At 34.5% G+C, this 15,921-nt stretch overlaps 1 long non-coding RNA gene across 1 annotated transcript; it reads left to right on the top strand.

Annotated features, from left to right (window-relative positions):
- The first annotated feature begins 12,438 nt into the window (after window positions 1–12,438).
- Window positions 12,439–14,772, top strand: LOC143637053 (uncharacterized). The gene is made up of 3 exons (XR_013154362.1): window positions 12,439–12,556; window positions 13,444–13,510; window positions 14,602–14,772. It is a non-coding gene; the product is annotated as an uncharacterized LOC143637053 (long non-coding RNA).
- The last annotated feature ends 1,149 nt before the right edge of the window (window positions 14,773–15,921 follow it).

Below are 15,921 nucleotides of genomic sequence, written 5' to 3'. Positions count from 1 at the left end.
CAGTGCAAAAAACAAACTACGGTGTCCATCTCAACTGATGAATCTGAGTACATTGTTGCATCTGCCTTCAGTGCACAAGTTCTTTGGATTCAAAACCAATGCAGGATTATGGTTTGAATTTCTTGAACACCCCTATATTTATTAACAATACTGTTGCACTGTTTATTGTTAGGAATCCAGTTCAACACTCTAAGACCAAGCACATTGAAATCAGACATCATTTCATTATTGAATGTAATGAGAAAGGTTTAATTAAAATGAAAAGAGTTGACACTAGTGACAATTTGGCTGACCTATTCACCAAGCCACTAGATAAGACCAAATTCCACTTTCTCCTGAAAGCACTGGGAATGATCAACTCTGATGAGGTCTGATTAATGATGTGAGCTCTTTGTGCTAGTTGATTATCCTGATGGTCTTGAGAGTGAGAGTTGTGATTGTATGCATGTTTAACTGATAAATTCTTCAAATGATTATCTGTGTGACTTATGTGTTTCTGATGCTTAAGTTACTTCATTTCAGTGAATGTGTGTGATATCAGGATAAATTTGTTTGAAGTTGATTTGAAATGATGAATCTATGTGCTAATCTGATATTCTGATTTGCTTGGATAATTTGAACTATTGATGTGTTTAGGATAGGATAGCCTTTGCATAATCTGTCTTGGATGTACATTATGTGAAGTCTTCTTGTTTTTAAATATGTCACTCATGTTCTAATTATTCCTGATTATGTTACTTCTGCTTATGTCAAAACTAATTTTTTGTGTCAAACCTGTATGCTCAAATGATTATTGTGCAAGAAGTTTTTCCAAGAAAATTGTTTTTGACAAAGTGAGCAAGTTGTATGGTGTAGAGACATGATAAGATTATTCAGTACAAGCTTTGTAGAAGCATCAAAGATTTTAAGTGAAAATTGATCCAACCTTTTGGGAATGATAGTACATTGGTTATTTATGCTAATCGTATGGATTTAATAGGCTAAAAAGACAATTAGTACAGTCATTAATATGTATTGTTGCTTTCCATGATGTGTAAAATCTGAGGTGATATAAACATGATGAAAGTGCTAATCTTAATGTGGAGATACATTGTTGAATATACATGTTTCAAGATAAATCTCTCCGCATGATAGGCAGCAAAGTGACTACCCAGTCATACACGAACCAGTTGGTATTTGGTCACCTAAATGATTCATTTTATACATATGCCAAAGAACAAATGTGGACAAAAATATTTTCAAATTTGATTGTTGTTAACAAATTTTAATGAAAATGCAAACATGAGGGTTAACTATAGAACTACACGTGTGGAGGCAAGGTCCTTTAATCATTCTGAATAAAAGGACTGTAAGTCCGTCTTGCGTGGCATGTAAGTCCAATGTTCAACCTCAATATGTTTGAAGTTTTGAAATGAAAAATTAAATGAATTTAACTATTCTGTTATAAATATATTTTGACCAAATATCAGGGGGTTGAAGTCAAATTGGGGTGATCTGGGGAAAAGCAAATAAGCTTTAAGAAGAGATATGGAGCTCATAGTACAATCAGTGTTGCCCTTTTATGTATATGCTAATTAATTGAATCTTAAGCATATCACCAAAATGTAATGAAAATCATGCTAAGTCTAGACATGTTGTTAACCTGTCTGATATGTCATAATAATGCTAAGAATGAAGTATTGAGAGGTGGCTTAACCAATATGATCCCATGTTGAGATCTTTTCAGAAAAAAAATGGAAATATAACTAAAATTTGATCTCTTAATGCACCATTTGCTCTTAAACATTGAATTATAATGATAAAATTATGTGAAAAATGGTTTAAGCCAAAAAGAGTTACATTTTACTATGGAAAAAGGCTGAATTTGTCAATTCTAGCAAGCTTTAATGATTCTTGAACTTTCTAGCACACTTAGTTCTTTTACAGGAGGTTTAGCTCATTCCAACAAGCTTTACACTTGAAACTGTCAAAATATATCTATACTAATTCTAGCAAGCTTTGATGATTTCTGAACTATTCTAGAAAACTTAGTTGTTTTATAGGATGTTTGACTCATTCGAGCAAGCTTTACATTTTAATATGTTTGAATCTGTTATTACTAGCAAGCTTTGATATTCTTGGATTATTCTAGCAAACTTAGCTGTTTTGATTGAATGTTTAAGATATTCGAGCAAGCTTAATGATTATCTATACTTAACTGATTTGTTCATGTTTTATCGGGTAAACTTTGATAAATTTATGATTTTGAGTAAACTTGGATGTTTAGAAAGTTATATATTTGTCTAGCACACTTGATAATTATGTAATACATGTCTGAATGTGCTTTACATGTATGTTTCGAGTGAACTTTGATGTTTTATTTGAAATTTGTATTTGTCTAGCATACTTCATAGTTGCCGGTGCTCTTTTCTGAAATTACAAGGGTTGTCTAGTAAACTTTGTTTATCTAGCAAACTTTATGCTTAGAGCACACTCGCAAAATGTTGGCTCATTCCAAGTGTTCTCCTAGCATACTTGTAAACTTTAGAAAATCCCCAGCAAACTTCACTTTTCGGGTACACTTTGTGTTTAGAGCATACTTTTATATCAAAGGATAAATAAGTCTACTCTAGCACTTTGCACTCTTAAAGCTTTTTCGAGCACATTTATGTTTTAAAGAGTACTTGAATGAATATTTGTTAATTATATATAGTCTATCGGGTAAGGTTTGTGATATTCAGATATTCGAGCAAGGTTGACAATTAGAAATATCTCTAAGTTATTATTCGTGGATTCTTTATTGATTCCTACCAAGGTTGTCTATTTGATGTATTATACTTGATTATTTGTCTTGTGATTTATTTCTCGAGAAATCTTGGATATTCGAGAAAGCTTACTTTATCTTATCCACTCAGTGTTATTTTTAATTACTTTTAATATCTGAATAATTCTGGAACGAGCAAGCTTTGCAAATAAAGTTTACCTATCAAGCTTTGAAAATAAAACTTGCCTAGCAAGCTTTGTTAACATAAACCTTTATCGAGAAAGCTTTATGATGATACATTTAAAAATTAATTTTTGGCACTATACATGTACAAAACGATAAAATGCATTTAAACCCCATTTTCAAAAGGTATATAAGAGAGACTTAGTGAAATTTTCACACTTCACTTCTCTCTCTTTTCACTATTGCATTATTGTCTACTCATCTCATTCCAGAATCCCAATTGTTTAACAAAATTCCCTACCCTAATTTGTCAGCCCAAATATTCTGATTCGGTAAGCATCAATTGATTGTTTTCCAACACTGACTATATGGAATTGGGCTTTTAATTTTCATTTTAACTAACTTATATGTTTTTGTGTGTAGGTTAACAATTTGTCGAAGAAAAGGTTCATAAAGAAAATCTTTCTTTTCTTCTTTAAACTGTTACTTCTTACATGTCAAAGTTATGAACTTTATGACTAATTATTATGAGAGAACCCGCCATGGATCTAGCCGCGTCGATACATCGATTATACAATACGAACATGAATACTTTATATACCGTTTATTGATAAATATTGGATAAATTACATAATAAATTATGGAGAGGATAGATAATAGATCTAGGACCTCACACCTCTCATATGTGTGATCTCTCTTAATTATGAGCATGGAACCACCTATTTACAGGTCACATGCTTCATTCGTTAAGTTAACTCTAATTCATTATGGCTCCATAACGAATTAGACTCCATTTGTCAACATTCCATGACGAATGGTAATAACTTAACGAACTAGCCTAGATCACTAACAAATGGACCTCATTCGCTATACAAACCATAGCGAATGGGCCATTTACAACAAATATTCAATCTAGACTATCTATAATTTATTCAATCACTACGGACAACCAAAACAGTGCACTAACATATTACTTTGAATATGTGCGCTCTTCTGCAAATCACTCCTGATAATCAGCTGGTTTCTTTGATGATAAGGTGGCTACAACGATCTAATCTACGTTTCTCATTGACAGAGTGCCCGGTAATTTATAAAAATCACCAATTGGATTTATGGCACACTGCCCAACTCGTTGATGATGCCGGTGGTAGGTGGATAGAGTCTACTGTTGCCCGACAGGAGATAGTGATTACTGAGCAACTTATACGGACAAGCCTTCAACTCAACGATGCTTTCGAAGCCCCGATCCATTTCTCCACGAACCGGTTATTGACTATTTTTCCGGAGACAATGGGATATCAGGATGATGCATTTGAAGGACGGTTAAAAAAGGGCATGTTCCCTAACCTGTACCGTTTCTTGATACACCACATTGCAGGGATATACACCGAGGAAGGGCTCTTGGACCTTGATGAGCCGTGATCTGGCTAATGCCACTGTAGCTGTTGTATTCCGAAAACCATTCAACTTTTCAAAGATGATTTTTGACGGTTTAGCTGCCAATCTGAGAAAGCCTAACAAGGATAAATTATTGGTTTACCCAAGATTTCTGTAGATAATATTCAACCGTGTGCTTCCTGATTTGGTAAAAATTGGCACAACATATTTACTACAGGATCCAAATGTGTATAAAAGGATAGCAATATTGGCTTCCACAAGCAACTTCAATCCTGATGCTGAGTTTCATATACTACCATGGTTGGTGAACCATGACTTGGAGATAATGGCGGTTCTAAAGTCACCTTGTGTGACCTTTGAGGAGGAAGAGGAGAGTGAAGATGGTAGTGATGAACCTGATGATGGTGATGATGCAAGAGATGATGGTGATGATGTAGGAGATGATAGTGATGATGCAGGTGATGGAGGAGGTGCTGCCATTGTTGCTGAAGAGGTTGTTGATGCAGTGGCATAGGGGGAGATTCCAAACCAACCTATACCTACACCACCAACCTCACCAAATAGCCCACCCCAAACCAGACCCCATCCCCACCACAACACGGCAACCTTGTACCTTATATCTCATCCCCACCAATACATATTCATTCACCACCACAAACTCAAATCCCTACCCAATCACCAAGTCAAACCCAAACCCTTGACCAATCCCAAACCCAAAGCCCACCTCAAACACAAATCCTAAACCAACCCCTAACCTAAACCCAAAGCCTAATACATAACCAAGACCAAGCCATCTATGAACCATATATACCACAACATATCCCAGCCCACCAAATAAACCTTCCAAACACTCCATATCAATCCTCTACTCAAACCCAAACCATTGACCAACCAACCTTTGAAATCATACTCACTTTTACACCTATAATAAAAACAGTAAACCCATTACCCTCCACAAGCACAAATTTCATTGAAAGCCCACCACATAAACCTATCCAACCCCAAACAACCATTCCTGACCCATTTTCAGAGACACCTTCCTGATCCCCTTCCCCTGATGCCCATTTCTTTGGAAAATACATGGATATGGTAATTGAGAATGTGGGTTTAAGGAGTAAAAATAATGATTTGACAGAGGAAAATGTTGATTTGAAATCCCTATTGGCACATGCACAAAACATGATTCAATCCTTGTAAGTTGAGGTTGAAAAGACCTTAGCTGCACCAAAACAGTGGGAGAATCCTCCTGTTGTTAACACTGTGAGGGAAGATTATGTGGTGGAGGAGGATATATTGAAAAATCTTTGTGACACCTATGGAGGAAGTGAGGAGGATAGTAGTAAAGATAGGAAGACTGATGATGGTGGTTATGATGGTGATGTGTCGGATGGTGGAGAGCAAGATTATGAAGTGGCTGATGTAACAACACAGAAGAAGGTTGCTGAGGTGGTAGTTGAAAAGGAGGGTGTGGTTGGTGCACATATGGCTGATAATAAAATTCTAACTGAAGCCAAAGCAATTAATGCTATTGGCACTGAGCCACAAACAGATGTGTTAGTTGATGAAGGAGAAGAAACTGAAGAGATTGTACTAACTGAAGAAAATAATGATGATATGACCTCCAAGTCGAAGAAGGATGGTGGTGTGGATGTGGAATTGGAGGATCTATGTGCAGAGATTGAAAATTATCCCAGTGAACCAGAAATGTGAGGGAAACTATTAAGGAGGATAGGAGGAAAGATAAGGGGAAGGCTTTTGCTGAATGTGAAGAGCAATTACATCTATTGAACACTCAAAAGAAGAAATCTATTGATTACATTTTGGATATGGATGAAACTGCCGAACAAGCTGCCAAATGGCATGCTGATACATTGAATGAAATGTTAGAGAGAGAAAGAATTGCCAAGTCCTTGACTGATAAGGAGTTTGAGCAGGAGGATATATCATTGGAGGATGTTGTGATTAATAAAACTTTGAATGATGAGGGGGAGATAGAACAAGATTTGATTGAAGGGCTGATAAAATTGAAACAAATCAAAGAGGTTGATAACACTCTGGCAGTTGTCATCTGAAACTTCAAACAAGCCTAAACAAAAACCCCAAGTCAAGCCTCCACTGAAACAAAATTGAATGAAGAAAGGCAAGTGATTCTTGATGAAGCTGGAGAGTCACTAACGAGAACTTTGACTAAAGCTTGGATTAAGGAACTTGAGCAGGACAAAGAAAAACACCTAGAAGAATGGGATCTTGAAAATGGGGAAACTGTAATGCAAATAGATATGAAAAGAAATACACAAGGAAGATAAGGAGATATGATGGGGGAGATGATGATGATGATGATGATGATGATGATGATGATGATGATGATGATGATGATGATGAACCTAAGAAGCAGAGGACATACAAATATGATAAGAATGAATATTTTGTTGAAAGTCCAAAGGAGAAGGAAATCCCTGTTAAGGATGTTCCTATTCCAACTATTATGCCTGATGAGTTTGTAAATGAGCCAAGGATTGAGGCTCTGGATGACTTTTCTGATGATGTGGATGACACTGTTGACTCCCATAATGTGGAAATAACTGATGAACATAGGGAGAACATATAGTCTATGTTGGATGAAGTAAGGAGGAATGATCCAAGAATTCTGGGATTGATTAACCATGGATATAAGTATGAAATTCTGGCTCCTATGTCTGATGAGGAGTTGCAGAAGTTGATTGACGGTGAGGCAGATGACATTAAAAAGAAGATGGAGAAAAAGAACAGAGACTCTCAAAAGTTTAGAGCTTACTTGAGACTGCATGGGTTTTCTGAAAAGCAGCTGAGTCACATGAAATTCAATGAGCTGGAAAAAGTTTATAACATCACAGTTGAAGCTGTTAAGAAGGATGAGCTGGAAAGGATGAAGAGAGCCAACACTGAAACTAAAAGATTTGAAAGGCTATATGCCAAATTTGATGGGAAGTGCAGGTTGTTGATTGAACGTGGCTACTCAATTGAGCTGGTTGATAGTTTAAGCATGGATCAGGTCAAAATTCATCATAAAAGAATGTCAAGAAATGTCAACTTTCAAGAAGCAACTAAAAGACCTCGAATCATAACCCTGGCTGAGAAGGAGAAGAAGCAATTGGAGGATGAACAATTAAAACTCATTGACAGGTTGATGGAAGCTAGGGGGAGAACTGAAGAAACCCAAAACAGGAGTAGATCTGAAAAGCTTTCTATTTACATGTCTAGAAAAGAAAAGCATGATCATGAAGAGGCTGAGTCATCAAAAACTCCCGAGGTTCCCCCATTTGTGTTTGCAAAAGAGGAACCAGTTGAACACCGTGAGCCATGGGAAGACGAGAAAAAGATCAAGACCCTTAAAGGCTTGATGCTTAGTAAGGGTATGGCAGAAGGTGTCCTTGACAATCTTGGCAAAGATCAACTGAAACATTCATTTTATATGAAGAAGGCTGAATGGGAGAAACTAGAGGCTGAACAAAGAAACCTCATGAACTTCCAATGTAGACCTAGGGGAGAAAGATTTATCCCTGCAGGTCAACTAGGTGATGAGGAAATTATGGGCATGATCACTACACTTGCTAAAGAAGGAGAAAACTTTCTTGAATTGACCATGTTGCCCAAGGAAATGATAGTTGCAATGTTTGAGAAAACTGGGTGTGTGAGGGCCACTGTTCCTATGAAGAAATATACTTCTAGGACCTCAGTTGTAAGTGTCCCAATTCCTACCACTAGAGCCTCTCATCACAGACAACAAAGGCCACCTTCAAATGTGGACCTACCAAAGAGGATGTTCTTTGATTCACAAACTGAAACACTTAAAAGTAATCATGTCTAGTGATGACTGAAGGAGGTGATTTTAGAGATGACTTTTGGGAATTCAAGAGGGAGCAGCTGGCTGAGATGACAACTATGGGTCTGTATGATTATCACAACAGGCATTGGTTTGCTGGAAGAAAAGAAAATGATTTATCTAAATATCTCAGGGATAAGTCTAGGAAGTGATTCCCCATGCTTAACAAGAAGAGGAAATTGGAACTCTCTCAATTTGAAAGGAACAAAAGGGTGAAGAGAATGAGAGAGATCAAATATATTGAAGAGACATAAGAAGCAAAGATCAAGAACAAAAACCCTCTTGCAACTATGATTGAGTGTATTAGTATGAGTTGGCAGATGACAAGGCCCAATTATGAAGTGCAGAGAAATGGAAGGATTGCAAGAATTGACTTTAATGATAAAGATGGATCCTTCATTCTCAGAAACTTTGATGGACTGGCCTGGGGCATCATCAAGGAGGACACCGACTTACAATTTCTGCATGTGGAGGACGTCGAGGATATAATCAGATGGACTCTGCCCTCTGAGCATCCTAACCACATTCACTTATTCATTTTCAAGGAAAGTGCCTCATCAGTCAAGTTGGATAGAAGACAAGAAGCCACAAGCTCAAGGAGATGAGTTTATTTGTTAGATTAGGCTTACTTTGTAATGTCCATGGGACACAATTTCCAACTTGTAGTATTTGTGATTATGTAATGTAATGTAATTTCTTTTTGAAATTTGATGTGTATTTTGGCTAAGTGTATGTAACCTTAGAGGTCATTTGATACAGTTGAGGTTGTTCCAATCTAGATAGAGATTGTTGGGATGTGAAAAAGGCCAAAGGGAGATTGGAAACTTCTCAACCTCTCTGAAAACTACTAACTATGGAAACCGAGCAAGCTCAAGTTTCCCAACAAGCTTTTACTTATCCTAGCAAGGTATTTTGCTTTCCCAGCAAGGTTATCTTCAAGAATTCCTCTTAAGTGTTAAACCAAGCAAGGTTTACTTTGTCTAGCAAGGATGTTCTTCAAGTCAAGCAAGGTTTGTTTTCCTAGAAAACTCTTGGCTAAAACCAAGCTAAAATAAAATCTAGCAAGGTTTATTCTTAATAAACAGTGTTCCCAGCAAGCTAGAAAGAAGTTGATCAAGAAACAACTTAAAGACTTCTGCCGAGCAAGATTCAACTCCTAGCAAAGCTACAGTGTTACCAGCACACTTTGGTTTGCTTCATAAGTTAATATTAACAAAAGGTTGAAGGGATTCCTAAAGAACAAGTTGCTAGTGGGACTATATCGAGCGAAGTTTGATATGGTCAAGAGGATTGAAGTCTGCTAGGTGATAATTTTCTAAGGAAAATATTCTAAGTCAAGTCTGCCCAGGGAACTGTTTACTAGCATACTTCATGGTTACCAGGTCTGCTCGACAAAGATACATGTTGCAAAGCTTGCTCTAAGACCTGTTCTACACTTAGAATTTATTGTAATAGGCTTAATTATATACCAATGATTACGGTTTCCAAAAGTGGAATATCATATGTCAGGGCTAGGCCTATAAAAGGAATATTTAATGGCACGCTTATGACACACCTGAACATCTGACATTTAAGCGAATATTTTGATTAACGGCAGACGAATATCCTGTACAGAAATCTTCTAAAATCCTGACATTCCACCTTTATACCTTAATTGATTTCTATTTGTAACCTTCATATTACTAAATGGAAATCTTTTAAGTTATTGGTTGTGTTTGTTACTTTAGTGTTTAGTGTGCAACAACTAGTGTGTTAGTGTTTCCGCCACTAACATATCTATTGTTCTTCACAAAATAGTAGCCGTCGTTAACCTTCTTGTCAACACCTAGGTGTTTGGTTACGACATTGATTTATTGAGTGATCCTAGTGAGCGAGTGGGACCGACATACACTTATTTATTATTTGAAAAGTACAAAGATGTAGGGTTTGAAAAGGCTATGATTGAAGCTGAGAAAATTGCTATAGAGATTGACATTGAACCTATTTTTCCCGAGAAACGTATTATTCATAGAAATAAAAAATTTCATGAAAATGTTGATAATGAAACTTTGAAAACTCCTATTGAATGTTTTAGAACGGATTACTTCTTGTGCATAGTTGACCAGGCTATTTTATCTCTTAAAAATAGATTTGAGCAATTTAAAGAGTATGAAAATATTTTCGGTTTTATGTTTAGTATAAAAAAGTTAAAATCCTTAAATGAAGAAAGATTAAAAACTAAGTGTATGTTTCTTGGAAATTTATTAAAGCATGATGAAAAATCGGATATTGATGGTTTTGATTTATTTCACGAGCTAAAAATATTTTATACATTTAGAATCAGACACACCTATTGATATACTAAGTTATATTAAAACAATTAATTCCTTTTCAAATGTATATATAGATTTATGTTAACTATTCTTTTAACTGTAGCTTTTAGAGTATGTAGTTTTTCTAAATTAAAATTAATTAAAAATTACTTAAGATCTACAATGTCGCAAGAAAGATTAAATGGTTTAGCTATGTTGTCGATTGAAAAAGATTTTTATGATGAACTTATTAATGAATATTTAATTAAATAGTTTGCATCAAATAAAGCAAGAAGAGTAAACTTCATTTAAATATTCAACAAAAAAAATTAACTCTACCAACTATAAACCTATTAGTTTATTATTGCCGGTGCCAAGCCTGGGTAAAGGAGGAGGGTTTATATTTGGTTTTTGAGAAATGCCTAAATATTGTAGTTCACTTTAGGCCTCCGAACACGTAGAGACGACCCTGGTGGCTTGCTATTGAAAAAGCTGTATTTGATGTATGTTGATAATGCACATGAAATTGTTTCTAACTATTTATTGTTTACAAATAATTGTGTATGATGTGATAGTATATGTCTTTACCCTCGAAGACCAAATATGAGTGCAACTTGATATGCTTTCAAGTCAATCATATCTCCACCAATTAACCACTGGTTACATAAAGAGTCGGACAAACAGGTTTCGCTAAAGCTTAGGCTTGGGTATGAAATAGGCATATTTAGTGACTAAGGTGGATGAAACCCAGTTTATTCAAATAAATTAACAATAAAACTCACAAGTACAAAAGACTGCTATTTAAAATCAACTAACATCAACTGATAACTCTTTTTGGTTTTTTCTGATTTTCAACTTTTTTTCTTTTACCAAACATCACAATACTGAATACAATATATAACTAACTGAATTGAGACATATGTACATTGTGTACTATGCTCTACAACTAACTATATACAACTTTAACAAATGGCCTTTCTTAACACATGGTTAAAATAATAGGCTAAGGCTTACATGACTTGAAATGCAAGGTTAACAAATGGAAAGGAATATGGGTCAAAATGGGCTCCTGAAGGATAATATAGGGTAAGGAGTTTTATTTTGTAAATTTCTATATGTAATAGTTTTTATAGTCCTAATCTCCATATAGGTGGTGATATTAAGATCTCAATATGCATATGACAAGCAAGTTCTAATTCAATGAAACATACTGGCTACACTCAAATCATCAACTGACATGTATACACAAACACACACACACACACCGTGTGTGTTTGTGTGTGTGTGTTAAGTATAGGGGCTTATATCTCACTATATGGAAGGAAATTTGGGTTGTTGATATGAAACATGTATAATCATCCCCTTGACTCATTATCCCCATCTAAAGGACCCCATCTTTTTTCCTTTTTGAAAAACATTGTCAAGAAAACTATCGAGAAGCTCAAGAACTAACTTTGACCAAAGACTTATAACTTGGCATTAATAACAATAATCAACACTTAACAACTTTGGTTTCTTAACACCCTTGAGCAACTATCGGGTAATAAAATTTTTCCCTCCATCTTAACACTTGAGGTTGATTGTCCTTAATCATAAAAGTTTAAGCATTTAATGAACACTTCACGTCTTAAGATTTTGCAGATTCATTCTAGTATTTGGAGTGTAACATCCTGTTTCTCATGAGATTAAATTATAATATAAAATGAAAGAGGGATATTAATCTCAAAAATGTATTTATATTAGAAAGATAGTATTTTAAAAAAATATACTATGTTATGGCTTTATAAGGGAAGAATGAAGTGTAATAAAATTCCACCTAGTGATTATAAGATTTAAATCATAAGAACTAGTTTGGACAAGATCTCTAACTAATGGTAAAAGAAGAAAACTTGTACTAACTAAACATGGAATGAATAAATAAAGAAAAACAAAGTCCAGATTCCAGAAGCATGTTTTGCTTCTGTGTGTGCGTCGAACAAGAGGCCAGGAAGCAGAAGATATTGATTTCACTACCTAGCCACACAATCAGTTGATTAAAGCTTTGATTATCCTCTATTCATCCGGTTTCTATCATCCATGGTATGTAATCTTTGATGTTTAATGGCAAATTTATAAATATGTGGGATAGTATGATGGTGAGCTTTAAACCCATGAATTTGTGGGTATTGGTGAGTGATTTTGTGTGTACGACACCTAATTGATGTATTAAAATAATTGTTTGTGATTATTGAATTATGAGTTTGATTGCATGTTATAATCTAGATGTTAGATTATATGGTTTAGGTGTACCCATAATGATTAATGATAGGTTCTAGTAGTTTTACACCTTTATGGTGATAGTTGATTAGCAAAGTAGGAGTTTGATTATAGTTTCAAGTTTTATTGTATGTTTAATGAAATTGATAACTTTGATGATAAAATGGTGATTTGGGGAGTTCAAATGGGTATGCTAATGGTGACTTCTAATTGCGCACACATGGTGTTCGATGAAATGCCTAATCTAAATAAATAGTGGGAATTGAAAGATTTTATAATGTTTACTTGATTTAAATGACTTGTTAATAATCAAAGGGTGTTTAGTAAATATAAAGCTTTGACGAATGTGATTAACATAGAGTACAATGTAAATGTTATTTTTAGTCAATCACCTAAATGAGTCGAATGGGAATGTGAGTTTAAAAATACGATTTAATTTATAACCAAAAGACCATTGCTTCTTGTTAAATGTTGTATGTTGGATTGGTAACTTCGACCTATAGTTGTGGTTGAACAAGAACGGGTAACAAGGGGTTAAATGGGTGATGACGGGCCTCATGGGTGGGAGTAACTCGTTATTTATTTGTATGTTAAAGAATGGTGGACTATAACTCATGTTATTGGTGGGTGAATAATAAATACGTATTAAATGGATGAACATCCAGGTTATGTGTTCTAATGGTTTGCAAGTTTGATTGTTGTTGAGATAGGTGTGATAAGTCTTGAATGGCAATGGATCAAACGAGTGAGAAAACATCAACCTTCCTACGGGCAAAGGTGAGTGAGTCAAATTGCGTTTGGTGAAACTAATGGGTTCTAGCTAGTTTTATACCTGGTGAATTATTATTGCAACTTTGTATATTTTATGCTATTATACACGTGACTGGATATCAGTTGAGGTGTCATGTCTGTTAACCATATGTTGTTATAAGGAGTAAATTATAATATTGAATGAGTTTGGGTCGTATTGATTAGAAAGTATTACAATTAAGGTTGTTTGATACAAACTGTTGAATATGGTAAAACTTAACAATATTGTATTGTTTTGACTGGGTTTTAGGGATTTAAACTCATAAAGAAAGAATGCAAATTAATAATGGGTCGAGTGCCTAAGTGCTGAAAATTCAGCTTTTTTCCATATTTTAACCGGTTTTAAAATAATCATAGTAAATTAACTGAACATCCATTCGTGGCGTATTATATACCGACGGAAAGTTCTCGGAGTCTATTTCTTTCAGATTTCAGTTTAAAACAAAATACCTAACATAAATGGGCGAAAATAACGATTTACTACAGCTGCGCAGATCTGTTTTTTTTAAACAAAAGACTTTAATGTATTTACCACACTATTGGGAATTGCGTGGAATGTGATTTATATACGGTTGTATTCCTTAAGGTGTTCATATTAAATCAATGAGTTGAAGTGAGTGATATCTTGATAGATGGTGTGTATGTTAGACTAAGAAGTCATATATGTTGTCAACATATGTGCAAATACGCGTGTTTCACTATTTCATGCTTGTGAATGTGGTTATCTGAATTACTGTTTATAAACGGGGCGTAATGGTGTTTTATTATATTGGTGTAAATTATTCTATATGTGGTTTGTTTTGTAGTATGTTGTTATTCTAAGTTAACAGGACTACTTGGAGGTGAAAAAGGCTTAGTGTGGAGGTTGGATGAGGAGGAATACATAAGAGCAAAGTCGGGCTTTAGACGACTAAATGGAGATTGTGCTTCGGGGATGGAATTGATATACTTTAATTATAATATATAATATATAATTATGATTTATAATTGAATATCGAATATACGGGGTATGTGTCCTCACTTGGTTTAGACTAATCTATTATGGTGGTAACATGCAGGTGAGATAAGTTGACTATCTAATATGTGGCCAAGACATAAGGATTAATCGGATTGTCATGGATTGCACATCATATCGGGAGATCGATATTGAAGAACTATTCCGAGGGAATCCGAGAAATGACGGGGTGGCTAAAGTCGATAGCCAAAGTGATATGCGAGGGTGATCAATCTTTGGTAGCAGGGCAATAGAAAGGAGATTTGGCATTAATAGGTTCTTTACTTGCTTAATTACAATAAATATGTGATGGTTATATGCAGTGTTTAGGAATACAACTCCCGTGTCATTTTTATTAAGTGTTTATGTGCCCATGGAGGTTTTGGTCACTTGAATTCGGTCTTTGATTTGATAAACACGAATTCTTTCCGTAAGGAAAGTCCGAAATGCGAATGGGTTATGTCGGATTTTTATTAAAACTCGGGTTTGTGACAAGTGTACGTTGAATTGTTTGTTGGCAATAAATATATATATATATAGAAGTTACACCTTTTGACTGATAATGGATTTTTAAATAATAACGAACTAAATAAAATAAATGGGCCAAAATTCCGCGAAAATCTTTAATAATGTGATTACAATATTTGGGTGTAACATGGAGAAAACGAGTTGTTAACAAGACATTTATCACGACATAGTCATCTATATCAGGTGATTTCGGTTTCATAATTTTATTTGTTATTAATGTTTATTTGTTTAGAGTGTAACTATAGAATAAACTGTAATTTCTGTGATGATCCTAACAGTTTATTCTACAATTACACTCTTAACAAATAAACTTAAATAACAAATAAAATTATGAAACCGAAATCACCTGATATAGATGACTATGTTGTGTTAAAAGTGACTCGTTAACAACTCGTTTTGTCAAAAGACTAAAATAAATCTGCAAAATCGTGTGATTAAGACTTAGGTCTTTTATGAATTTAGGAAAAACGTTGGTAATTCATTTTTTTATAAATTAATTGTCAAGTGAAATTATTAGTTTATCATAAGTTTTGTTAAATGAATTAAATATGTTATGGAATGTTAAAAGTTTAAGCATTTAATGAACATTTAGAGGATAGGGTTAAAATTGTATGTTAACAATTTTAAAACTGGCTCTAATGTGATTATCCTAACAATTTATTCTGCAATTATACTCTCAACAAATAAACTTATATAACAAATAAAATTATGAAACCGAAATCTCTGATATAGATGAGTATGTCGTGTTGAAAGTGACTCGTTAACAACTCGTTTTCTCCAAAGACTAGAATGAATCTGCAAAATCTTAAGACGTGTAGAAGTAAGCTTCTCATAGTGATTAAGACTTAGGTCTTTT

Source organism: Bidens hawaiensis, unplaced genomic scaffold, assembly GCF_021521415.1.
Source record: "Bidens hawaiensis isolate Kalapana, Puna unplaced genomic scaffold, B.hawaiensis_p1.1 tig00008103_1, whole genome shotgun sequence".
Lineage (NCBI taxonomy): Eukaryota > Viridiplantae > Streptophyta > Magnoliopsida > Asterales > Asteraceae > Bidens > Bidens hawaiensis.
The sequence above is the reverse complement of the archived record's forward strand: the minus strand, read 5'-3'. Positions and strand labels throughout refer to the sequence as shown.